We start from the raw sequence: 27630 nt of genomic DNA, 5'->3' as shown, positions 1-27630 counted from the left end.
ATCTTTAATCCCAGTACTCAGGAGGCAGAGGCAGGTGAATGTCTGGGTTTGAGTCCAGCCTGGTCTACAGAGCAAGCTCTAGGACAGCCAGGGCTACACAGAGAAACCCTGTCTCAAAACAACAACAACAACAACAATAAAACCAAATAATAATAATAATAACAATAATAGTAGTAACAACAAGCCGGGCGTGGTGGCGCACGCCTTTAGTCCCAGCACTCGGGAGGCAGAGGCAGGCGGATTTCTGAGTTCGAGGCCAGCCTGGTCTACAAAGTGAGTGCCAGGACAGCCAGGGCTACACAGAGAAACCCTGTCTCAAAAAAAAAAAAAAAAAAAAAAAAAAAAAAGAATAGTAGTAACAACAAATAAATTAAAAATCAGGGTGAACAACACAGGAAGTACTCCATCCAGCCTGGAGCGTATTCTGGGTGCATTCAGCTCTGCCAACCCTCCCTTTGTATTCAGTTGGCACCAACTGCATGCATGCTAGGAGGATGCTAGCAGCATAAACACTCCTCATCTGTGTGCCAACAAGCCATGACTCGATGGTGTTTGCTAGAATACGTTTTCGCCTCATTTAATCTCATGTTTGCCCTGAGTGCTGTCCTATGAACAGGCTGGTGTCCAAGGATGTTCAACGGAGAGGATTCTGCCAAGCCCGCAGAGCCGCCAATCTCTTCCCACTCTGCCTCCTGCAGCCTGCGGGTCCCAGTGGCCCAGTCATTCCCACAAGTGGGACCTTTCATTTCCTAGCACGAGTTTGGATTTCTCATGGTCCATGACTGTTATGCCACTGAGGCGCCCAGACCTTCCTGTGACTCGTGTCCCTGCTATAATAGACAGTTTCCAGCTTTTTTGGATGAGGACACACAGGCTGGGCCTTTGGGGATGCAGGCACCAGAATGTCAGGGCTGAAATCAAACTCTGACCTCGAATTTCAGGATCCTACTCTGCAGAGACTGGCATCTAAGTTGGTGGCAGGTAAGGCAGAGGACACTGGGCTGTCGGGGAAATGCCCTGTAAGGACCAACATAGACTCACAGCACTGGCTCCCTCCGTCCAGATCACACGAAGGCACCTGGCAGGAAACTGGGGGCTCTTGTGCCCTGCCTGGCTCACTCTTCTGAAATGCCCAGTGGCACCTCGCTCACCAATGTACTCAGTTAGACTCTTTCCTGCCAGCCTCTTGTCCCACCCCATGGTCCTCTCTCTGTACGCCAAGCAGGGCTGCCCATGGTCCTCCTGGCTCCTTGTCTTGCACATCCAGGGCTAAGGTTACTGCGGGATTCACGCAGCTGAGCAGAGCAGCTGAGCAAAGCACACAAAGCCATGGGCACTGCTTGCAACCAGGAAAGATCTGAGCCGGCCCCCACACACCGTCACTCCACACACCTCTACCCCCGCAGAGGACAGCACAGCCAACCTGGACCCATGAGAATGGGAAGAACCACAGGTCAGCCCCCCAGACTCTGCCTTCCACTCCTGTGTGCTTAGCTCCTTCCTCACTGTTGGCCGAGGGACTCTTACCACTCCCTTAACACGCATCAACAAGGGGCCAAATCCTGGCGAACAGTTTGGATGTTAAAGTCCAATGCCTGCTTGAAGCCATCTCTCAGCCGCTCTGTGTTGCCAACATCCCCCCACCACCACCCCAGAACTCTCCGAACTCTGAGTAGACACCCTCAATGTCACTCTCTTGCCTTTAGACAGTCCCTGGAGCAGGTGAAGCTGGCACAGGCAGCCAGCACCTCCGGCTAGGGTGATAGGACCACACATGCTCTCTGCAGGCCCTGATGGCCCAGCAAGGCCGTGGGTTTCATCCTAGCGTCCAGAAAACCAAACAATCCGTGGGACCCCGCATTGCCCGAGGTCAGCTTCATGGCTGTGCTGCAGGAGAAAAGGACATGGTGTGTGACTCGGGGTCTGACAGGATCTCTCAAAGTGAAGATTACGGCTTTGGCCCTTTTTCGTTTTTTGTTTTTTTCTTACAGTTTCTTTGTATAACAATCTTGGCTGTCTTGGAACTCGCTCCTTATACCAGGGTGGCCTTGAACTCACAGAGATCTGCCTGCCTCTGCCTCCTGAGGGCTGGGATCAAAGGTGTGCCCCACCACTGCCAGGCCCAACAGCAATAGTTTTTTAAAAAGATTTATTTTTTTTTATTATTATATGTAAGTACACTGTAGCTGTCTTCAGACACTCCAGAAGAGGGAGTCAGATCTCATTATGGATGGTTGTGAGTCACCATGTGGTTGCTGGGATTTGAACTTCGGACCTTCGGAAGAGCAGTCGGGTGCTCTTACCCACTGAGCCATCTCACCAGCCCAATAATTTATTTTTATAAAGAGAACAGAGATGGAAAGTGATCTGCTCTGAGACACACAACACCATGGCAGTCCCAGGATTCAGGATTTGAGTCCCCATGTGTATGGCTAAGGGCTTAGCAATGCTAGGGTGCTGGACGCTAATGTGAATGACTTGAACTCTGTGAGCATGGGCAGAGTCGGAGGGGCTGGATCCACACCCAGTCTGTCACTTACAAGCCACGTGACTGTCACTCTCTGTGCCTCAGTCTCCATGTTGGCACAAACTGATTAGGGCACCTCTGCTTTCAAAGGAGGGACTGAGAAGTGTGTGGCCCTGTGCCCACCTGAGAAAAAAAAATGTCCTGTCCCCACTGTGTCCCTCAAGAGTAGAACTAGCCTCCCTAGAGAGAAGCAGGCTAGGCTGGTGCCATCGGGTCCTAAGTCCCTACTCTGACAGGTTCCCCTGTGCATTAACCATCAGGCTCCCGTTCCTCTGGGAGCAGCCACAGCACATAGACCCAGGACATGTGGTCAGCGGTACCAGGGGGTCCTCAAGGGACAACACACTGGCAGTCACAGCCTCTGTGGAATCTGAGCCCATACTCTCTCTGCCTTGGGTGTTCCTGGAATAATGAGGTAGTGTTAGTTGGTTTTGCTGGGGATGAAACCCGAAGCCTCTTGCATAGGAAGCAAATGCCTAAGACTGAGCCCCGTTTGAGAAGGTGGCATCCGTGCAAGGCCCTGGAGGGTCCGAGAGAGGGGCCACATGAGAGGGGTCATAATGCAAAGGTCCCGGGGCAGAGATGTCGCTGACCTGAGAGAAGCAGGTATGTTGACTTGGGATTTGAGGGGATTGGATCCTACGGGCCTTGTATTCTGAGTGATGGGAGCCAGGCCCAGCAGAACAGGCAGAAGGAGGCAAGCATGGGGGCATGGCCTCGCCACTAGGAACCTGCTGGCTGCACAAAGGAAAAGAGCCTGTCCATCCGATGGCCAGCTGAAAAAACATAACAAAACAAGCAAGCAAGCAAGCAGAAACAAGGTAGTCTGTGACCGAGAAGGCTGGCTGCCTAGGCTGGGTGGGACAGTGGAGGTGGCTGTAGCAGTGGGCCTCTGGGTCCCTGTTAAGGGCAGAGCCATTACAGTTCCTTTCTTTTTTTTTTTTTAATAAAAAGTAGAAGCTACTGGACTCTGCACAAGTTTGAGACCTAGTTAATGACAAACTATTTGACCCCTTTAAACCCAGCTTGGAAGGCAGATATGCTGTGTGCATATGTGAGCGCACTCCCTAGAGTGTGTGTGTGTGTGTGTGTGTGTGTGTGTGTGTGTGCGTGTGTGTGTGGTATGTGGTATGTGGAGGGTGTTCACATGTACACAAAAGTGGATGTGTGGAGATCACAGGACAACTCATGGGTGTCGGTTCTCTGGTTCGCTTCAACCTCGTGAGATGTGGTGGCAAGCGCCTTTACCCACTGAGCCATCTCACCAGGCCGGAATGTCCAAATCTTGGCGTGAAAACATCCAGCATACAAGATCAGCGTGCGGAACACGGAACACAACGGGTGGACCCACCTCAGGGCTCACTCAGGCGTGCGATCGATCGAGCATGTGGTGCTGGGAATGGAATCCAGAACCCACACAAGCTAGGAGAGTGTTCTGCCTCTGAGCTCCATCCTGCCCAACCTGTTGCCAAGTTCCCAAAGAAAGGAGGGAGGAAGGAGTAGGGAGGAGGGACGGAGGGAGGGTGTGCAGAGACCCAGCTCAGAAACAGAGACAGAGACTTGACAGGGCCTGCCAAGCTGCTCACAGGAGTCCTAAGATTGCAATCAGGACTGAGGTCTTGGTGGGGAGCTGTATGGACACCTGGGATGCCCCCTTGCTCAAACAGTCACACACATCCTCTCTGTACACATCCTACATACCAAATACACTCTCAGCCCTTTTTAAATCAGTGAGAGCCTGGCCCCCTTCCTCTACCACAGCCACACAGCTTAGCTAACACCCCCACCTGGGCCTCCTCCTTGGCAGGGAAGGAGGAGAGGCGGGACTTGGGTGTGAGAAAGATTTTCCTTGTGCTGGCCTTCTCCAGGGCGCCTGGAAAGGGCCCACCTGGCCCCTAGGGTTTCTAAAAATAGAGCTTAGTCTTAACTCCTCTATAGGGCTGGCTTAGCTGCTCCTTTGAATTGTTCCAAGACATTGTTTCTATTAGCGCCATCATTCCCTACACGGGGAAAATCGAGCTGGCAGGATCAAGGTCTGCAAAGGCATGGAATTAACCAGAAGCTGCCACTGATAGGACCTACTACATACGGAACAGAACGGACGCTGCTTGGATACAGACTTCGGGACCAACCATGCAGGGACCACAGGTGCAGAAGCCTGGATACAAAAACCAAAGGTGCAGTGAACAAAGCATCCCTGTCCCATGGTGCTGATGACCTGGCTGAGCAGGAGCCTGGATGTCCCTCCTGGCGACCTGTCCCCCAGAGTGAAGCCAGACAGGTCAGGTTTGGTTGCTGACCCTTCTTCAGTGAAAGGAGGAAGCAGAGGACTTTGGCCTGAAACTTAGGGAAGGTGGAAGCTTTTCCATGACAAGATCTCTGAGCCCCTGGTCGGTGTACATCAGGAAGCTACAAGTTTATCAACCAGCTCCCAGGGCTCTGTGCTCATACAAATAAATATACATGGATGTACGCTCGTGAGTACACAAACACACGGCAATGCATGGCTAGGAAGAATGTATACCATACACTTTACTAATGAAAATAAAATTTACAGGGGCCAGAGAGATGTTCAGTGGTGAAGACCACTGGCTGCTCTTGCAGAGGACCCAGCTTTGGTTCCTGGCACCCACCCGGTGGCTTACAACCAATTCCAGATGCTCAAGCCCTCCAGCGCCCTCTTCTGGCATCCTTGAGCACTGCATACATGTGGCACACACATCATACAGGCAAAGAATGCAGACACACAAAAATACAAATAAATACTTATTTGATAGCTAGGCATGATAGTGCATGACTTTAACCCCAGCACTTGGGAAGGGGATCTCTGTGTGTTTGAGGTCAGCCTGGTCTACAAAGCAAGATCCAGGACAGCCAAGACTGTTACATAGAGAAACCCTATCTCCAAAAATAAAAATAAAGAATAAAACAAAATGATACAACAACATTTACATGGCTAAGTGTGGTGGCATATTTTCTGTCTGTCTCCCAGGAGGCTGAAGCAGGGGCACTAGATGCTATTTTTCTGGAGATTTCAAGGATCCGCTCTTTTGCGTGGGATCTTTTTGGAGAGTTTTATCTTGACTCCCGCACCTGGCAGTGGATGAAGTAGTGTAGCTTTTCGGGAATCCTGGTTGGTAACTGCCTCACCTCGGTGAGTGAGCTAGCAGCCAAACAACAGTGTGTGGGAACTTACTGGGTCACTTAGAAGTGGGCAGCTCCCTCCTGTGCCAATGGCAGCAGAGGGCAGAGTCAGGAAACGGCCATTTTCTCAAACCCAACAGCACACAGAGCAACAAAACAAGCCAAGCAAGCCTTTTGGCATTTCCCCACCAAAGTCAGCTTCGAGCTTCCGAGACGACATTGCTGAACGCAGAATCGGGAAGGACTGTGCAGTGACCTGCCACCCTTTGGCGTTCCTGCCATTTAGATGGGACAGGACATAGCTTAGAGGAAATGGCATGGTGAGTTGTGAGAGGCCAGGACATGGCTCTGTGGCAGGCTACACGCTTAGCACCGTCGAAAGCCCTGGGTTTGTTCCTAGCGCAAAGAAAATGGTTTCAAAAATGGAGGGCAGGGAGCCAGAGATGGCTGACCTCTAAGGACGCCAAGCATGTGTGCAGGACATATAACTACAGGCAAAGCACTTAGATACATAAAATAAAATGAAAATGAAAAGCAAGGGGGCTGGGGGTGTAGCTCTGTTGTCAGAGCAGTTGCCTAACATGCAAAGCCCTAGGTTCACCACCCCCCAGAACTGTACAAATTGGGGGGTAGTGGCAGGTGCCTGTTGTTGGCAGCTGGCATTGTGAATCTGAGGCTATTCTATCTCAAACCAGCAAGAGCTGACACCATAGCTCATCATCAAAGCACTCGCCTGCTTTGTGTGAGGCCCTGGATCTATCCCCACCCTCACAAGTAGAGTGATAAGTTCCTTGTACTCTCTGCCTAGTCTAAACAGAAGTTAGCCTGAGTTTACATAATTCGGGATGTAGCAAACGATTCACCTAATTCCTAAGAATCTGATGTGGGCTGTCTCAGGAGTGAGATTCCTCCACAAGGCAACAAAGCCTCCAGTAGGAAAGTAAGAACAGTCAGAGCGTGCAGGCAGCTGCCCTCACAAGCCAGGAGGCCTTAGCTCTATCTCTGGGACCCACAAGTAGCAGAGGCTCCAAGACCAGCACCCACCTATGGGTGAAATCGCAAGGCAGGAGCCCAAGCAGCAAGGTTCACCGGGTCAACCCCTGGGCTGTCAGGCCTGCCCTGCTGATGGGTTCCCAGCCAAATCCCCACCTGCACTCCTGGTGTCCCATCCTCCCAATGCCCTGGAGTTCTTCCTCCTCCTTGAACATCCTCATTCCCTCAGTCGCAGATACCTCTGGAGCAGGATAATAGACAGTGCTTTCTAAGCCCCACCCCTACCTACAGAGAGAGAGAGAGAGAGAGAGAGAGAGAGAGAGAGAGAGAGAGGTGGAGAGCCAGCCCAGAGCCTTGTACATCATCCAGGCAAGCATCTTTTTTATTTATTTATTTATTTATTTGTTTGTTTGTTTGTTTGTTTGTTTTTGGTTTTTTTTTTTTTTTGAGACAGGGTTTCTCTGTGTAGCCCTGGCTGTCCTGGAACTCACTTTGTAGACCAGGCTGGCCTCGAACTCAGAAATCCGCCTGCCTCTGCCTCCTGAGTGCTGGGATTAAAGGCGAGCATGGGCCACCACCCCCAGAGCCCAGGCAAGCATCTTGTCCTGACCTACAGTACTTCCACCTTGGGTATGGCCCTGCCCAGAGTCCCAAAATCCAGCCTACAGAACCTTGAGAGATTTCCCTAAATAAGTCCATTGTCCTGCAGATGAAGAAACTGAGGCTGAAAGACTTGTTCTCAAGCCACAAAGAAAAAACTACATTCCCTAGGATGGATCGGGGTTTCTGGGATGACAGCTGAAGTCCCCACTTACCCTCAATGCAAGGGGTTCTGAGCCCGCCCCGGAAAGGAAAGGAGGCGTGGGTCCACCAAAGGGCTGCAGCCCAGTGGAACATTCCAGAGGAAGTAAGACAGGCCACATCTGGGTGTTGAGACCTTCACCTCTGGCTGGGCGCCTGGCCCTGGGGGGCTTCCCACCTGCGGATGAGATGCTGGGGACTTCCTAGCCCTGGAATGTAACCCGGTCTCCTTCCACGGAGTGCCCGAGCTAACTCTGTCTGCAACCCACTCCCTGCCCACTGCCAGTGGCACAGCAGGGATGGATATGCAAATAGACAGCTCTGGTATTAATACGAGAGATTCCCCCCAGGGGAGGCGTGTGGAAAGTGCTGGTGTGTTTCACAATTCTGTTTTGTCCAGAGGAGCCGCGCGGGGGCCCGGAATGATTTAAAACAGATTTTTGAAAAGGCAAAATAAAATTGGAACAAAACCTAGTCAAGGCATGCGCCATGCTCCCCACCCCCAGCTCTCACCCCCTTCCCGCCCCCAACGCAACCCTCTCTCTCTCTCTCTCTCTCTCTCTCTCTCTCTCTCTCTCTCTCTCTCTCTCTCTCTCTCTCTCTCTCTCTCTCTCTCTCCAGTCCCTGGAGATCCCTTGCCCAGGCAATGGTAGTGGGCGCCTGTCCTCCTAGCAGAGCGCGCCTGGCCCAGCCCGTACAACTCTCGCCTTCCTGACCGCTGAAGCTGACCAACTCCTCTGCTCCTTCCTAAAGCGACAGAAAGTCCATCTAGTCTGTTCCTCCCACGCTTCCTCTTCTCACCCCATGTCTAGAATAAACCCTTCGTCAGAAAGACCCCCCTCCCCCCCTCCTCGCTTGTCAGTGGCACTGATGGGTTGTGTGACCTCAGACAAGTCGCTCCATCTTTCTGAGCCTGTGTATTACAGGGAGCGGAGAAGAGAGTCTTACCCTCTACCAGGAAGGGGGAACCCTGGGGATTCCCTAAGTATTGCCTGTACCAAAACACTTCAAAAGTGCCCAGCACTCTACCTGAGACAGTGTCACGCAAGAGCCCCTTAAACATCTTCCAAAAAACCCACCCCATTTAAAGACTGACAGGGACACGCGGAGACCCAGAGAGGGAAAAGAATTTGCCCAGGGCTACACAGCAGTGTTCTCTCGGCTCCAACACAGACTCCCTCTCGTGGCCCTAGGGGTCTAGGTGAGTGTGAGGAAGAGGCCCCTCCTCTCTCCACCTGCACGTGCCAGCCTGCTGGGGACCGCGACGACACTCACCGTAGAGCCGGTCTGGACCTCCGGGACCGAGCTCCGCTGCTGCCCGGCGCCGGCTGGATGTCACTGACCACGGGCGGGCGGAGCTCCCTGCAGCCCTCTGCCCACCGCGGATGCTGGTTCTGGGAATGCACTCGGTGGCCCCTGTATCCGGCTGTTCCCGGCTCTGGCCGCTGCGATAGAGCTTATCTGGCGGGTGTCAGGGTTCAGCGGCCGAGGGACCGGGGTTCCCGGAAGCCTCCAGCCCCGGCCCTGCGCCCCCGGATGCCGCGCTGGCCTGTCGTATCACCGCGCTGCACGGACACTCCTCTGCCGTAGCTGTAGGAGGTCACCTCCTGCTCCCATTCCGGCTGATTCCAAGTCCACGCAAGGTTCTTGGCGCCCAAAGACTCGGATTAATCACTCGGGGTTCAATGCCTGCCTGGGATGGAGCGGAGGGGACCTCTGCAAGTTTTCTGTTTGCTTAGCGCTGCGCGGGGCTGCAGCTAATCACTCGCAGGCAGGGTCGGGCTCCCTCCCTCCAACTTCTGCCTTTCCCCTCTTCCCGGCCCTAGCCCCTTTCCAGCTCTTGCCATGGTCTGGTCGGAACTGACCTGGATTCCCAGTAGGAGTTCCCCCTCTGCACCTCCCGCTCTGCAGGGTGGGGATCCAGAGGGAGGGTCCAAGCTTCAGCAGACCCATTTGGATTTTGGATTTTGTTTTTTTTTTTGTCTTGTCAGTTGCCACTTGGCATTCATTCATTCATTCACTCACTCATTCTTCTCTCATCTGTGGGGAGAGCGCCCACACCAGGACACACTTGGGAGAGCCAGCTCTTGCCTTCCTTCTAATTTATGGGTTCAAGAATCCAGCTGTCAGACTTGACAACAAGCAATCCTGTTTTCTGAAAGTTTGGGTTGTTTTTGTTTTTGTGTTTTTGTTTTTGTTTTCCTGAGGCTAGGTCTCAAATAGCCCAGGCTGGCCTCGAATTCACTATATAGCTGGGGTTGATAGACTCAAGCCAACCATCATGCCTAGCTTTGCAGGAACTTTGAACAGTAGGAATACATGCATGTATACATACATACACACACACACACACACACACACATATACATACATGCACACGTTGTAAGAATGGGTTTGTACAGGAAATGGAGAGTCGCTTAATTGTCCCCTACATACAGCCAGTTGAATAACATGAAAGTGAGCTGTGACCTGCTGCTGTAATCCCGGCACTCAGGAGGCTGAAGCAAGGGGGTAGTAAATTGGAGACTAGCCTGAACTACATAGCAAGACATTCTCAAGCAACAACAGCAACATCAAAAGCCTGTACCCTCAGAATAAGCACAGCCACATGCCTGTAAGACACACTCCTGAGTTGCAACAGCCCGAGGAAGGGTTGCAGACGCAGCTCAGTGAGGAAAGAGCTGGCCTTGTGCTGACCAAATGGAGGTTTTCAAGTCACTTGGTTTAGCTGATCCGTCTCTTCTTTGCGATATGGAGGCTTGAACCCAGAGCCTCCTTCACAGACAGCCCCTGCCCCCACTCCAGCCCCTTCTTTTCCCTTCTGAGGCCAGGATCTCACCTGGCTGCTCAGGCTAGCCTCAAACCCTTTAACCTCAAGTTTACTCAGCTCTGGTAGAGCTTGAACTTGTGCTTCTGCCTCAGCCTCTGGACTAGCAAATGTCAGGAATTCCAGGACTATAGTGCCAAGCCCCGACCCCACTTTATGTTCTTTACACAGGGGTCTTAAGCCAGGCAAGGCAATTAGCACATCTAATCCCAGCACACATGAAGCTAGCCAGGAAGACCAGAGTTCAAGACCAGCGTGGGCTACATAAGACCCTGCTTCTAAATCAGAAAAGCTGAGGATGGCGGTGGGCTTCTGAAATTCCAGAACTTAAGAGGGGGAAACAGGAGGATTAGAAGTTCAAGGACATCTTTAGCTACATAGCAACTCTGAGGCTAGCCTAAGCTATATGAGACCCTGTCTCAAAAAGAAAACAAAGGGGCCGGTTGTGGTGGCGCATGCCTTTAATCCCAGCACTCGGGAGGCAGAGGCAGGTGGATTTCTGAGTTCGAGGCCAGCCTGGTCTACAAAGTGAGTTCCAGGACAGCCAGGACTATACAGAGAAACCTTGTCTCGAAAAACCAAAAAAACAAAACAAAACAAAACAAAACAAAACAAAACAAAAAAACAAAGAAAAGACCAGTGCTTTTAGATGTTGCCCAAGCTGGCCTTGAACTCCTAGATTCAAGTGGATTTCCCAAGAATCTGGACTGCGCTGTGTAGCATGGCGCTCAGCCAATAGAATCTTGACTGTGTAGCATGTTCCCTAGCACACTAGTGAAACTGAATATGGTTGAAATAAATATATATAAAGTCAGAAAGAAGACCCGAAAGGCTGTAAGCCAAGCTGAAAGGCTTCCTCTTAGTAGACATACAGACAAGCTTTAGGCTCCAACTTCATCTTGAAATTCTGTGAACTCTGGCCACTGAGAGGATGCTCAGGAGCCTGAGCAAGAGTAAGTAACTTACAACCTACAGCCCTCCAGGCTGCTCACCCCAAGCGGCTGAGGCTCCTGGGAGACTTCCCCCATCACAAGGTTCTATGCTGGGCAGTAGCTCAGTTTCAGCAAAGCCACCTTCTCAAACTCATAAACCACAGGGCGCATTTGAAGGGATGAATGCAACTTGCACAGGAAGGCTCTGGCAACAGGCAGTTTCAATGTGATATCCCTTTTCTGCCTCCCGTAATGCCCGGAATCCCTGACCCTGGGCAAGGCTTGTCCTGCGATATCACGGGACTCCTCCAGGGGGCGCTGTCCCATTCTGCACTGGGCAAATGTCTGCTGATGGTAGGAGCACCCCCCCCCCCGACCCCCGCAGAGCAGTCACCATAGGAGACAAAATAATGAGCTCCCGGGTGCCAGCCTTGCAAAGAGAAGACTCCAGGTTCCCAGCATAACTGGTGTCCAGGGTGTTTCTTGTGGGAGGACCATGCTGGCATGATATCATCTGACAGGGAGGTATCTTATAAACTGGGCACTCAGCAGCTCTGGGTCTCCTGATGACAGAGGCATTTTATCCTCAGGCTAATAAATCTCGCTCTGTCCCAACGGACCTGGGAGATTCTCCCTTCCTATCAGGGCCTGTCTTCCACGTCTGTGGGATTGGCTAACCTCTCTCCCTAATAGTGGATGTAGAAACAGGAGCCCTAGACTCAGGTTCTTGAGTGCACAGAATCTAGGAGAAATTAAGCGTGCCCAGGATTGTTTGTGTGTGTGTGTAAGCGTGCCCAGGATTGTTTGTGTGTGTGTGTGTGTGTGTGTGTGTGTGTGTGTGTGTGTGTGCATGTGTATGTGTGTACGTGTGTGTGTGTGCACCTGAGCACACTGAATGCCACTGTGTAGATTCAGAAGTGAGAGTCAGTTCTCCCCCTCTGCCACATAGGTCCTGGGGATTGAACTCAGGTCATGGGGCTTAGTGGTCAGTACTTTTATCCACAGAGTCATCTATGGCTCCCCTACTTTTAATATTTTAAAGCTTATTTTGGATCCACCCGGCAAAGGAACATGAACAGAACCCTAAGGACACAAGGGATTTAGGCAGTGACAGTGGGTTAGTAATTGTCCCTTAGCTGTGATGAGCCTCGCACAGTGATGGAAGTGGACCGAGAGGGAACAATGAGAAACCTATGCAGAACCCTCCACACACACCAACCATCCTACGAATAGAAAGGGGAAGCTCATGGGGCATGGTGGCCATTGCACCGGGAAGAAGAGTTCAAGACCATCCTCTGGCGCACAGTGAGGTCAGCACCAGCCCGGGCTACACAGTGAGCTTATGGCCAGCCCGGGCTACACAGTGAGCTTACAGCCAGCCCAGGCTACGAGGCCCAAATAAAGCAAAACAAATGATCATTTAAATTTTGGGGCTTTTCCCGGCCTTGGTTTTTGATTTGATACATAACCCACGTTGATATTGAATTCATTGTTACCCAGGCTGGCCTCACACTAGGGGAGATCCCTCTGCCTTGGGCTTCAAGTGCTGGGATTGGGGACATACATTAACATATCTGCCCTAGAATGTTTCAAATATTTGTTTATTTTTCAGTGCTGGGGATGAACCTAGGGTTTAGGTGCTTAGGTGCACACACACACGTACACACACATGTACACACACATGTACACACACACATGCACACATACTGGAAAAGGGCTGAGCTCCCCCAGCATTACAAAATGTCTTTAACCGGCTCACAGTAGAGGGAAGCATCCTGTTTGTTTGCTTGCTTGCTTATAGACAGGGTCTCTCTACATAGTCCTGAGACTCACAATGTTGAGCAGGCTAGCCTCCTTGAATTCACAGAGATCCACCTGCCTCTGCCTCCAGTGTAGGGATTAAAGATGCCCCACACAAGGCTGAAACAGCCATTCTTTAAAGTTTCATTTATAGGATAAAAAGGAAAAAGAAGAAGGCACAACTGTGTCAACAATGCTGCATCCATGGCCTGAGGTTTATTTTAGGTACTGCCGTTTCTATTTCCTGCAGGTTTTTAATTCGTTGCAATAGAAGTTGAAACGGGGGGGGGGGGGGCGGGGGGGCTGTAGAGATGGCTCAGCAGTTAAGAGCACTGACTGCTCTTCCTAAGGTCCTGAGTTCTAATCCCAGCAACCACATGGTGTCTCACAACCATCCCGTAATGAGGTGTGACACCCTCTTCTGGTGTGTTTGAAGACAGCTACAGTGTACTTACATATAATAATCTTTGGGATGGAGCGAGCAGGGCAGTGGAGGAGGAGGAGGAGGAAGAATAAGAAGACAAAGAAGGAGGAGGAGTTGAAGTAGGGCATAGTGGCGCATGCCTGTGACCCCAGCGCGTGCGCAATGGAGACCGGCACGGTGACTGGCAGAGCAGAAGTTGTAGATCAGTCTTGGCGACATACTAAGTTTGAGGCCAGCCTTGACCACATGAGATCCTGTCTTTTTTTTTCTTTTTTTTAAAGATTTATTTATTTATTATATGTAAGTACACTGTAGCTGTCTTCAGACACTCCAGAAGAGGGCACCAGATCTCGTTACGGATGGTTGTAAGCCACCATGTGGTTGCTGGGATTTGAACTCTGGACCTTCGGAAGAGCAGTCGGGTGCTCTTACCCACTGAGCCATCTCACCAGCCCCGATCCTGTCTTAAAATACCAAAAATATGGCTGGAGAGAGGACTTGGTGGTTCAGAGCACTTGCTGCTCTTTCGGAGGAACCAGGTTTGGTTCCCAGAACCCACACAACTCACAGAGTTAGAGGCTCACAACTGCCTCTAACTCCTGTTCTAGGGAACCTGACAACTGTCTTCTGGCTCCTGGGGGCACCTGCACTCAGACACACACACACACACACACACACACACACACACACACACAGAGAGAGAGAGAGAGAGAGAGAGAGAGAGAGAGAGAGAGAGTAAACTAATAAATCATTTTTAAGACTGGAGAATGTAATTAATTAGTAAATAAACGTCACCATTCACATCCCCTAATACAGCTTTTTTTCTCAACTCCCTGCACCCGAGACGAGAAACCTTTATTTCCAAGGACCCCATGGCTTTGTGGGGTCCCGTGCCTAATTCACATGGAGAACTGATAGAAGCCAGGAGCTCTGCAGTTTATCCCTTTCCTGAAAATGACAGAGACAAGCCTGTGAAAGGGAGCCCTGCGGGGAGACAATAAGCAGCATGGAAGTCCTTATCAACCTCAGGAGCTTTCAGCTCTGACCAGGTCCCTTACCTGCTCCTGCCTGGAGATAAAGGTTATCATGTAGCAGCCCCTGGCAACTCCGTGCTCCCAGCCTGACCCCTCTGGAGCCTCACTCCTGGCCCTTCTGACAAGCCCCTCCCCCACGACAAACTGTGGTCCTGTAGCCTGTAGGCTCTGCAGAGCCTTAGGATTGATGAGGTCTACCTCTGGCGTGGACCAGAAACCTTGAGCGAAGCAGCCCTGAAATCTGGGAGCCTTATCAGTCAGGGAATGATTAGCGATTAGAGAGGTCGAGGCCTGACCCTAAAGATAGCCCTTCCTCCCACCTCAGAAGCCCCACAACTCCCCCAGCTCTTGTCAGAGTTAAATCTTTGCAGAAACCCAGTCCAGTTAAGTAAACTGTTTCCACACACAGGCTTCTCTGGCGGCATCTGGAGGGCCTGTGTTTCTCCACGTGGTGACTGTCATCTCTGTAACATACCACTGAGAGTGAGCCCAGCATTCCAGAGATGGCTCCACCAGCTGAGGAATTCTGTTGGCCCCTGGTGTGTAGGACTTCTGTGAGATGTCTGAGTTTGCAATGAGACCCTCAGTTGCATCTTTCATGATCTGATACGACACTTCTGTCATGTCCTGTCCCCACACTCCCCACCCCGCCACCGTGCATGCCTGTCTTTGCCACAGATTTCTAGTAAACTGCTCAAGTATGCACAGCCTAAATTGAACCCTGATGGTGGGGCGCTTGCTCCCAGGCCCCTCTTCAAAGCCTGATGGTTTACACGGCTCTGGAAACAACGGGGCCAGTGCGCAGTTTATTTGGGTTGGCTGGTTTCGTGCTGCTCGGAATCTGCTTTGGGGGTTGGGGGGGAGGGGGTGGGACAAACCCTGCCCGTGTTTAGATTTATAATTTATATTCCAAGCACAAATACCTCATAATGGAGCTGGAAATGAGAACCAACTATGAGCAGGCCATTACGTGCTGGCATTGCGAGAGTGTGGTTACATTAAGGTACCCCAAGCCGCTTTCTGTTAAACCACCCTCTGACTGACACGTGCCCATACAGCGGGCACACTGCCGGCCTGGCCTCTGAACCCATGTCCCGAGCCAGCTCTTCCCAACTGGAGATGGCTACTCTGTGCTCAGTCCCCTGTGCTCCCTGTCCCAACCCCTCCCAGCTCCCATAAGCATGAGCAACACATGAGCACGCTTCAAAGTGAGGAGGAAGCCGAGACCCGGGAGCTTGAAAGCCCATTCCAGCCTCCATAGGCTTCAGGCGGTGTCTGTTTTGTGGTGCTGCAGACCGAACCCTGAGCTTTGCAAATGCTAGGCTATTTTTCTCCCCCTGAACTACACCACCAGCCCTGGGATTGTGTCCTTGAGTCAGGGTCTGACTACATAGCCTTCTACCTTGTTCTCATGGCTGCTTTGTAGGTATGTGCTGCCACACCCAACTTCAAATAAGAGATTTTCATCAAATCTAGGTGTGACCAAGTGCCGTGCACGCCAGTGATTCCAGTGCTTGGGAGGCAGAGGCAGGAGGATCACTGCTAGTTTGAGGCCAGCCTGGTTGAAGTAGTGAGCTCCAGGCCAGTCAGGGTTGCATAGCTAAACCCTGTCTCAAACAAACAAACAGGGCTGCAGAGATGGCTCAGCAGATAAGAGCACTGGCTGCCCTTCCAGAGGACCTGAGTTCAATTCCCAGCAACCATATGGCAGCTGACAACCGTCTGTAACTCCAATTCCACAGGATCCAATACCTCTACATGTAGGCAAAATACATAAATGCACATAAAATGAAAATAAATTAATTATTAAAAAACAATGAGTAAGCCGGGCGTGGTGGCGCACGCCTTTAATCCCAGCACTCGGGAGGCAGAGGCAGGCGGATTTCTGAGTTCGAGGCCAGCCTGGTCTACAAAGTGAGTGCCAGGACAGCCAGGGCTACACAGAGAAACCCTGTCTCGAAAAACCAAAAAAAAAAAAAAAAAAAAAAAAAAAAAAAAAAAAAAAAAAACAATGAGTAAAGAAAAAAAGATACTAATTAAGAAAAATAAACCAGCAGAAAAATAAACAGCCAGGCAGTGGTGATACATGTTTTTAATCCCAGCACTTGGGAAGCAGAGGCAGAGTTTGAGGCCAGCCTGTTCTACAGATCAAGTTCCAGGATAACTGGGGCTACACAGAGAAACCCTGTCTCAAAGCAAAGCAAAGCAAAACAAAACCACAACAGAAAAAGGAAAAAAAAAGAAAAACAACCAAGTCATGATAGCTCAACTAGGTGTCAGAGGCAGGAGGATTCCTGCAAGTTTGTGGTTTGAGATTGGCTACACAGTGAGACCCTGTTTCAAAAGAGAGAGAGGGAAAGAGAGAGAGAGAGAGAGACAGAGACAGAGACAGAGACAGAGACAGAGACAGAGACAGAGAGAGAGGAAGGAGGAGGAGGAAGAGGAGAAAAAGAAAAAGAAAAAAAGGAAAAAGAAAAAGAAAAGTGGGGAGGAGGGAGGGAGAGAAGGGGAGGAGGGACGGCCCAGGGATCTCTAGCTAGGACACTGAATATCCACTGTAATGCAACCATTCATTTATTCAATATCAACCACTGTTCTCAGGACAGGAGTGAGCTCTCCACACTATTGGGGACTTGGTGACACAGTATCTTTGCAAGCAGTTCCTGAAACTACAGTGGGAGTTTGGGAAGCATCTCTTTTATTAAGAAGGGCAGAGCTTGGCAGCAGAGCACTGTTCCCAGCACTGCCATAATAACAACAGAATTTCTGATATGATCACTCAAGAAATATTTGAGTCACTGGCACTGTGTTAAGGGTTGGAAAGAGAACGGCGGGAATGTCACCGATCCAGACTGTGCACGGTCTGTGAGGGGTCAAAGACTCCCAGGACTGAGAGATTGCTAAAGGGGCTAAAGGTGGCCGCACTGCCCCTGCTGCTGTGTGGAATGCACCTGGCCAGGGAGTCGGGAAGGCTTACCCTGGCCTTTAAAGGGGCGGGTAAAGCCACATGACTCAAACATGAGGAGGGAAAAGGGCCTGCCCCACCCACCCACCCTGGGATCTCAGCAGGAAATGGATTAAACTGGAGCAAGTTCCCCAAAGAGAGGAGGGCTTTGGAGGTGGCTCAGTGGATAGATGCTTAGCATGCTCTCACAAAGGCCTTAGGTTCCCAGAAACCCCCATAGAAAAGCCAGGCATGGGGTAAAGAGATGACTCAGCAGTAGTCATTTACTGTCCTTCCAGAAGATCTGGGTTCAGTTCCCAGCACCCACAGGGAGGCTCATAGCTGCCAGTAATTCCAATTCCAGGAGATCCAATGTCCCTTTCTGACCTCCGAAGGCACCACATGGTGAACATATGTACATATTTACATTCAGGTAAACACATACATTAAAAAAAAAATCTTTAAAAGAAAGAGAGGATGATGGGAGTTGAAGCGAGGGCTTGGTGGTTGAGAGAGCACTGGCTGTTCTTCTAGAGGAACTAGGTTCCATTCGCTTACCGACATGGCAGCTCCCAAGTGTAACTCCAGTGCCAGGAGATCTGACTCCCCCTGCTGGCCTCAGGGAACACTGCCACACGGCGGCCGGGGTGGGGATCTGGGGGGGCACAGACATATATACAAGCAGAACATATACATATTGAGAGACAGACAGACAGACAGACAAATCTGACAAATTAAGAGTGCTTCTTGTTTTTCCAAAACCCAAATTCAGTTCCTGTAACGCCCGCTTCAAGAGATCTGATGCCCTCTTCTGGCCCCCCAAGGGCATTACACCCACATGGGATGAATTCACACAGAGAAATACACATAAGAATAGAAAGCAGGGCAGGAGCAATGATGGCACAGTAGTTTAAGAACACACTTTTGTTTTTGCAGAGGACCAGAGTTCAATTCCCAGCACCCATATGGCAGGCTACAACCCTCCAGTGCCAAGGGATCTAATGCTCACTCCTCACGTCTGAGGGTGCCAGGCATGCACGGGGTAGACAGACATACCTGTTTGGGCAAAATGCCTGTACACGTTAAACAAACAAATAAACAAACAAACCCGCACACACACATTAAAGAAAGAACAAGAGAAAGAAGGAAAGAACAAAAGAAGGAAAGAATGAAGGAAAGAAAGAAAGGAAGGAAGGAAGAAACAAAGAAATGAAGAAAGGAAAAATTTAAAATAAATTTAGCCAGGTGTGATGGCACACGCCTTTAACCACAACACACAGGAGGCAGGCAAGGCTGGTGGATCCCTGAGAGTTTGAGGCCAGCCTGGTCTGCATGGAGAGTCCCATGACAGCCGAGGCTACACAGTGAGACTCTGCCTCAAATAAAATAAAACACAAAACTAAGATGTGGGGAGATTCAAGAAGACATGAACATCAGCCTCTGCCCTCCACACACTCATGCTTGCACCTCTGCTCCACACTGCCAGGCACACGCCAAGCACACACCAGGCACACGCCAAGCACACACCAGGCACACGCCAAGCACACACCAGGCACACGCCAAGCACACACCAGGCACACGCCAAGCACATGTAGCAGCACAGAGAAGCCTTGGGGTGCTTACCACTTAACTCTGCATTTCTTGGAAATGCTGAAATTTGCATTTCCTGAGACTTAGGAAAGTTCATACTTACTCCATATGTACTTAAAAACTAGAACACCCCCAGGTGCCCTTTATAAACACTGCCCTCACCCTGCCCGTGCTCCCTGCACACTCGGCCCACCTCTCCCCAGTCCCCACCACTGCTGGAAAGGTCTACCTGTAAGCTGATGGCTGGATTCTTTATTTTTTTATAAAGTCTACTTTTTTAAAGATTTATTTATTTTATGGATGTGAGTACACTGTAGCTGTCTTCAGACACACCAGAAGAGGGCATCAGATCCCATTACAGATGGTTGTGAGCCACCATGTGGTTGCTGGGAATTGAACTCAGAATCTCTGGAAGAGCAGTCAGTGCTCTTAACTGCTGAGCCATCCCTCCAGCCAGGAGCTGGATGTGCCCGCTCACTGTTTTCCAGCCCCATCACTGCGGCCACACTGTGACTCGGGATCTGTCTGTTCTCCCCTCCTCTGTCTCCCACCCTGGACTCGGCCGCCATTGTCTCCCGTCAGGACAGCCGCCTTTTTCAGCTCTCCCTCCTTCTACCCTCCACTCCTCTGTGGTCCAGGACGAGAAGGCGGCATTCTGGGAAAATCCAGTCAGATGTCACCCATCCTCTATAGTGGCTGCTTCTCCCTGAGCCAGTATTAAACTGTTCCGACAGCCTCTGCCTGCCCTGCCGAGCCTTGATCTCCCCTCCTTAACTCAACTCATCCTCTCATCCTCTGCCGCTCCAGCTTGCTGCTGCTGCTGCTGCTGCTGCTGCTGCTGCTGCTGCTGCTGCTGTTGAGAATTATCAGGCTCTGGACAGGGTCCTCCCCGTCATGACAACCGGCTCTGTCTGCTTATTGAACTTCACCCCACCCCACTACCAGGAGCATATGCTCTTCAGACGTTTCTGCTTCATTTCCACACATGGGAGGCGGAGGCTAGAATTCAAAGCCAGCCTGGGCTACATGAGATCCTGTCTCAAAACACGAAGGGGGAAAAAAATCATTTCAGCATCCGTATCTATTCTACCACATAGTCCCTGCTAACGAGGGAGGGGCTGAGGGCTGTCAGTCAAAGTCTGTGTGTTAGCATCAGTCGGAGTGCATCTGAGGGATGGAGTGGAACATTCCCTATCCCCTGGTGATGAGGCCGCTGTGGCACCATAACACAAGGGGTTAGTCACTCACTGTTGGTGCTCACGCCCGTGTCCCTGTGGGGTAAACACGCAGCCCGTGTAATTAGGCACAGTTGCAACACCTGGCTGTGGCGAACTGTGAGGCTACTCTTTGTGTGGCTTCTCTGCTGTACCTGTCATTATCTTAGAGCGTTCCCCTACTTATAAAATCAAGTGCGCTGTCAAGGCGCCGGCTGGCGGCAGCTCGTCCACCTGCGTGGGCCATTTCTCCTTGGGCCTGATTTAATCTCCCGTTGTTTTGTTCAAAGTAGCTCTGGAGGGACGGAGTTGTCATCGCACACCAGGCCTGACTCCCTGGCTAAGATTTTTGCTTTTAAAAAAGAAAATATTTTATCTATGGATTTATTACAGACAGAGTCCACTATATATCCCTGGCTGGCCTGCAACTCACTATGTAGTTCAGCTTTGAACTCCCAGAGCTCTGACTGTCTCTGCCTTCTGAGTGCTGGGATTGAAGGGGCATGCCACAGCACTATTGAGGCAGGGGTCTGTGCAGCTCAAGCTGGCCTTGAATTCTTGAGGCCCCATGCTGGCATTTCAGGTGCACACCACAGTCTTAACCCCTGAGCCTCGTCGCTAGCCTGTTTGTCTGGTTTTTGAGGCAGACCTTTCCCAGATGCTTCTGAGAAGGCTGGAAACCCCTCTGTAGAGTAGGCTGGCTGCTAACTTGAAGTGATCCTCCTGCCCCAGCCTGCAAGTGCCGGGACAGCAGGTTCAAAGCACATGCTCAGTAACACCAAAGGAAGAACAATTAACACCAGCAAGGGCGCGCTGGCTGATCTGCTCAGATCTGTGGGAAGGCGGCATGGCTGCTTGCTGCAATGCACCTCCAAAACCAGCATGTAGGAAACTGAGGCAGCATTGCTGTGAGTTCAAGGCCAGCCTGGGCTCCAACGTAAGATCCTGTTTCAAATTAGAAAGAGGGAAGGAAAACAGAAACGGGTGACTCTTGGCACTTTGTGTCCTAAAACTTTGTAATTTGCAGATTAATCTCTTTCTTTGGAATATTTAAAAGATTTATCTTATTTTCAAGACTTATTTTTATCTATGGGTTTTTTGTCTGTTACACATGTCAATACTGGAGGAAACCAGCAGACACCCTTGTGTCCCAAGAGTGGAGCTTTGAGTGGTTGTGAGCTACCTGTCGCAGGGGCAGAACTGAACTTGGGTCTTCTGCAAGAGCAGAAAGTAACCAGAGCCAACTCTCTGCCATGCTTCTGCAGTCCTGTGTGTGTGTGTGTGTGTGTGTGCACGCGCACACGCTAGTGTATTGCCTATAATATGTCTCTGTCTCTTTAGCCCCTGTTCCTGTCTTTTTATTTATTTATTTATTTATTTTTGGGGTTTTTTTGGTTTTTTGTTTTGTTTTGTTTTGTTTTTTGAGACAGGGTTTCCCTGTATAGTCCTGGCTGTCCTGGAACTCACTCTGTAGACCAGGCTGGCCTCGAACTCAGAAATCCGCCTGCCTCTGCCTCCCAAGTGCTGGGATTAACGGCTATTTTTTATTTTTTTAATTTATTTATGTGAGTACACTGTCACTGTCTTCAGACACACCAGAAGAGGGCGTCAGATCCCATTACAGATGGTTGTGAGCCACCATGTGGTTGCTGGGAATTGAACTCAGGACCTCTGGAAGAGCATCAGTGCTCTTAACTGCTGAGTCATCTCTCTGGCCCTGTGCCTGTCTTTTTAAACAAGTTTTTTTGGTTTGTTTTGGTTTGGTTTTGGTTTTACTGATTGATTGATTGATTGATTAACTGATTGATTGATTGATTGAGACAGGATTTCTCTGTGTATCCCTGGCTGCCTGGAACTCTCTATGTAGACCAGGCTGCCCTCAAACTAACAGAGATTATTTCTGTCTCTGTCTCCTGAGTGCTGCAATTAAAGGTGTGCGCCACTACACCCAGCTTCATTTTTGACATTTTACAGGGCACTCTTTAAGACAGGGTCTGGGAGCAGGGCGTGGTGGTGCATGCCTTTAATCCCAGCACTCGGGAGGCAGAGGCAGGCGGATTTCTGAGTTCGAGGCCAGCCTGGTCTACAAAGTGAGTGCCAGGACAGCCAGGGCTATACAGAGAAACCCTGTCTCGAAAAACCAAAAAAAAAAAAAAGACAGGGTCTGGGGCTGGAGAGATGGCTCAGCAGTTAAGAGGACCGACTGTTCTTCCGAAGGTCCTGAGATCAAATCCCAGCAACCACATGGTGGCTCACAACCATCTGTAATGAGATCTGACACCCTCTTCTGGTGCATCTGAAGACAGCTACAGTGTACTTAGATATAATAATAATTTATATATTTATATAAATGTAAATAAATCTTAAAAAAAAAGACAGGGTCTCATGTAACCTTGGCATAGTTCAAATATGCTGTGTAGCCAAGGCTACCCTCGAACCCCCCTGGTCTTCTTGCACTCACCTCCTGAGTGCTGGGATTAGAGGAATGCACAACAGTGCTCAGCTCATGGGATGATCTTAGGCGGGGACATGGCGACCACTGGGACACAGCTAAGTCCCACGAGGCTCCAGGTCCCTGTGTCGCTCCTTCCTGGCCGAGTGGTCTTGAGTCAGTCACTTACTCCGGCAACTCTGCATTTCCTCCTCCTAAAATAGAGCGTAATTGCTCCTGTCTCCCGGTGTGGGAGGAGGGTGACATCATGCCTGCAAAGGTGTCCAACAGCCGGGAGGGGAACCCAAATCAGATGACTGCGATCAGGCCTGAAGGCCACCAAGCAGTGCTAAGCATCGAGTGGTGTCACCCCTGAGTGGGGGTGTGGGTGAGGACAGTCAGAGGCAGAGAGGGCACAAGTTCATCTGCTGCAGGTGGAGCGGAGGACACCAGGCTGTGGTGTTCAGTTCTAGTAGGAGAAGGAAGGTCTAGCCTGCAACCGTCACTCATGGAGCTAGGCAAGAGACGAGGGACAAAATAAAGTCACTGTCCCTGAGACCAGAAAAGTCACTATGACCTTCAAAGAATTCACAGCCTGGGAGACCGAGAGCAGAGTTCTGGAGGGATGCTGGTGTGGAGGTTGTCATCAGACTGCGAAGCATGGCCTTTGCCTACAGAGCCATCTCATCAGCCTGGCACAGACTGTTTCTTCTGTAAGATTTATTTTTATGTCCAAGAATAACTAGACTTATGGATGAGGGTGCCGGGAACTAAAAGCCAGTTCTCTACAAGAGCAGCAAGCGGGTCTTAACCACTGAGCCATTCCCCTACCAGCCACAGCAAGGAGTTGTAAGTGGCAGACAAAGTCGATTCACTTGCCTGTAAACCCAGCGTTCAGGAGGCTGTAGAATTATTTCAGGTTCAAAGTCAGCCTGGGCTACACAGTAAATACAAAGATGGGAAAGGAGGCGGGAGGGCAGGAAAAGAGAGCCAAGAGCTAGGTGCGTGCCTTTAGTCACGCCTTTAATCCCCTCACTCGAGAGGCAGACTCAGGCGGATCTCTGTGAGTTTGAGGCCAGCCTGGTCTACAAAGTGAGTACCAGGACAGCTAGAACTATTACACAGAGAGACCCTGTCTCAAAAACAAAAACAAAAACAAGCAAACAAACAAAAAAACAAAAACAGAATAAAAAGAAAGGAAGGAAGGTAGAGGGGGGTGGGGTTAGAGATGGCTCAGCAGTTAAGAGCACTGACTGCTCTCCCAGAGGTCCTGAGTTCAATTCCCAGCACCCACACGGTGGCTCACAACCATCTACGACTGTAGTCCCATGGAATCTGGTGCTCTCTTCTTTTGGTGTGCATACTTGCAAACAAAATGCTTGTGTGTGTGTGTGTGTGTGTGTGTGTGTATGTGTGTGTGTGTGTGTGTGTATAAACCCTTAGAAGAAGAAAGAAAACAGGCTGTGCATGGCTCAATGTAGTTCAACTGATAGAGTAGACCTTTAGTGTACAGGAGGCCCTGGGTTGAATACTCAGTACAGAAAAGCAAAACAGAAGCTAGCCACACAACATTCCAGCCTCACCCTATTCAGAGAGCTCTACAGATATTTGTGGGTTTGTTTAGACAGGATCTCAACACTGTAGCCCAGGCTGGCCTCTAACTCTCAGCAATCCTCCTGCCTCAGCTGCTAGAAAGCTGAGCTTGGCCATTTCACTCCAAGTCCTTGATAAAGGCCAGTGAGAACTGGTTCTGTCCATCCGGACCATCTTTCACAGTACAGGCGCAACTAAACTGTGCACGCCCTCTGACCTCCTGGAGTCTATCCTAGAGATACCTGCACGGGACTAGTGCACAGAGCAACCACATGGGCCGTCCACTGCAGCACTGAGTCATGGTGACCTTGATACCTAAGTAAGTTATGATCTGCCTTGGAAAGCAGACGTAGGAGGGCGGGTAAGAGGAAGTCTCAGGATGACACATTGCAGAGAGTGTGCCTAGCAAGTCAGGAAGTTATGTGTGGTATGTAAGTAATAGAAGCCTTGGGAGGAAGGGGCAGGGCAGGCTCCCCTAGAGAAGAACTTCCTTGTATAGTAGAGGTACAGTATATCCATCTGTAGGATAAAACCATACAGGCTCATCTAAGGAATTTCAAGTGAGGAGTGTTGTTTGAGATTGGATTGAGACACCATTTTACGTACTACAGACCTCAAACTCATGTAGCTGGGGATGGCCTTGAACTCCTGATTCTCCTCTTCTACCTTCAGAGTACAGGGCTAGAGGTGGAGTTCACGTGAGGCTGGGAGGAGAGCCCAGAGCTTTGCAAACCTTGGGCAAGCCACAGCCCAGCCCAGTGGGAGAGTTCCTGAGCCTTCAGGCATCTTGAGGATGAGAGACAAGCCGACTGTCCTTCACCACCATGGGTCTGATCCTGTGAACAGCTTGCACTCGGGAACCCCATGGCTTTGCTCCGTGATGACAAGAAAGTCAAGACCCCATGGCTTCCAACGTTCTCTCCGCCCGCCATGACAGCACCCACAGGGTCCACTGGCACTGTGTCTCTGTCCCCTGGGGTGGGGTGCTACATTCACTGTAAGAGGCTCTGTCCTCAGGCACCAGGCTATCCCAAATGAAGTCTCTGTAATCTGGCTTGTTTGTGGGCTTCTTTAAGACAGTCTCGAGTAGCCCAGGTTGCCCTCAAGCTTGAGGCAATTCTCCTGCCTCAACTCTCAGAGTACTGAGATCACAAACCTATTTATGTCACCACGCCCAGCATACTCTTGATTTTGAAGATGATACAGGAAAAGTTTTCCTGCACACTGTAGAACTGATCAGCTGAGGAAAAAAAATGGAGACAGGCCGCACACCAACAAATCAGCAGCCGGTGAGGGTTGAAGCATCAGGCAGGGGCTGCATGTGGGGCAAACTTTCCCCTTAGCCTCTTAAGGCCCTAGCAGGGAACCTGGGCTTTGTGCAAGGTGTCCTGGCTTAAGCCCCGCTGGCTGTTAGTGGATGCTTTGAACACACTCATCAGATTTCCAAATGCTGGCTATGGGTGAGACTGAGCTAGAGCAGAATTCAGCCCTAGGGCCCTTCAGTTCTGCCTTGAAGCCCTTGGGTTGGGCGGGACACACCTTCAACCTGAAATATTTGTCTGAACTTGAGGGGGAAAATGCCTCAGTCAAGAAGAACTGCCCGGCATACCTGCCGAGCTCTCCAGACACAAACAGGTCTGGAATTACGAAGGGGTCATCTGATTTAAAGTCAAAACAAAACAAAAGGCCGGTGATGGTGCATGCCTGCAATTCCAGCAGCCAGGAGGCTGAGGTAGAAGGATTTTGTAACTTTGAGGCTGCCTTGGGCTAATAGTTGGCTCTGGGATAGCTTGGGCTACAGTGTGAGACCCTGTCTCAGACAGAACAAAAGCAAGCAAGGAAGGAAGCAAGCCACCAACCCACAAGCCTTTGTCCTCACAAGCCAGCAGAAAGAGCTGGGGCCTAGGGCAGGGGTGGGGACGACCCAGGCCCTAAGAGTGGCCTGCCCTGCCTACTTGGGTGTACCTGTGTGCTTCTAGGCTCCTCTGTGCCCCCCCCCCCCCCCGAACTAACTGCCTTTGGCTGTCTTTGTTGTCCCAGGCCTCTCTCTCTGCGGGTTTAGTTTTACATAAGCTTGGCATTCCTTGAAATTTTTTTTTTTTAAATATGTTCACTTCTTAAATGACAGAGGGCAAAACAACTTCTCTAAACTGTGTCCTGTCTCCTTCCTTCAGTCTCTTCTCCATGGTCGACCCCCTCTGTCCCCCTCAGGTGTGAGGCTGTGAGGCAAAAGTTGGGGCGAGGGTGTCAGGCTTCTAGAAGGTTCTGGAAGGCAATGAGGCAACCTGAGTCTCAGCTTACTTTTATTGCAGGGTTGTTTCAAAGCAGGGAAAAAGACTCGGATATTATTTCTACCCTCAAACCATTCAGGCCAGAAGATGGTAGAGCATTCAGGGGGGCAGGGACAGGGGATCTCTGTGAGTTCAAGGCCAGCCTGGTCTACATAGAGTTCCAGGCCAGCTAGAGACCCTTTCTAAAACAATAAATAAATAATTAAAAAATACAATAAAATGGTTTTAACCAACCATGGACATTTGAATGCCCCATGAAGAACAGCAGAGAACAGCAGGGACTGTCCATCAGAGCAGGGCCAAGGACTACCTTTTCTGTGACTACATTTGCAAATTTACATTTGAAGCTGGACGTGGTATACATAGTTGACATCTCGACGCTTGGGATCCGAAATCTAGGGTCAGCCTTGGCTAAATACCAAGTTTGAGGCTAGCCTAAGCTACATGCCACAAACAAACACAAACCTCCCAATTTACAAGCTAGGGGTAATCATATCTGCATATGAATTCTGTGAGGATGATGTGCAGTTTGCTGGGAACTTAGAGGTTTTTGAGGAGGCTCAGGACAAAGAAAGGAAATCAAGAAGGGAAACCTGCAAGCAGCCACGCCCTGGGGGAGGAGCCAAAGGGGGATGCCAGGGAAATGTCCGTGTCAGAGGGAAACTTTTGGGAAACAGACATCTCATTTCATCATGTAGGTCTGGGATCAAACTCGGGTCATCAGGTATGGTGGCAAAAACCTTTTTACCCTCTGAACCATCTAGCTGTCTCTTAAAGGTTGAATAGAATGAACTATAGTGACAACATTTTTCAGTGCTAGGGTCCAAAGACAAGGTCTCATACGCGCTAGACAAGGAGTCTACTGCTGAGCCTGGCCCCCAGGTCAGAGGCAGGCTTGTTGTTGTTGTTTTGTTTTTAGAGCTTCCTGTTCTCTGGGCACTGTGTCAAATGTGTTAGAAGCATTGCATCAGGTATGTCACTAACCTTCATATAAATAAGGAAACGGTGCTCTCACAGCACCCCGGGTCTGTAATCCCAGCCGGGAAGACCTGAGGAAGGATCCCTGTGAGTCTGAGGCTGGCTTG

The 27630-nt window shown here is 50.4% G+C and overlaps 1 protein-coding gene across 1 annotated transcript in view; it reads right to left on the bottom strand.

The window, feature by feature from the left end:
- Positions 1–9246, bottom strand: part of Ripor3 (RIPOR family member 3) — a 75206-nt gene extending 65960 nt beyond the window's left edge. The window contains exon 1 of the mRNA XM_021156450.3: positions 8741–9246. The gene's annotated coding sequence lies outside the window, so the exon portion shown is untranslated. The remainder of the gene's footprint in view (positions 1–8740) is intronic.
- Positions 9247–27630: the final 18384 nt, after the last annotated feature.

The sequence above is a fragment of the Mus caroli genome, unplaced genomic scaffold (assembly GCF_978045245.1).
Source record: "Mus caroli unplaced genomic scaffold, Mus_caroli_1 scaffold_2, whole genome shotgun sequence".
NCBI lineage: Eukaryota > Metazoa > Chordata > Mammalia > Rodentia > Muridae > Mus > Mus caroli.
Note: the sequence above shows the minus strand (reverse complement) of the source record. Positions and strands in the feature narration are given on the sequence as shown.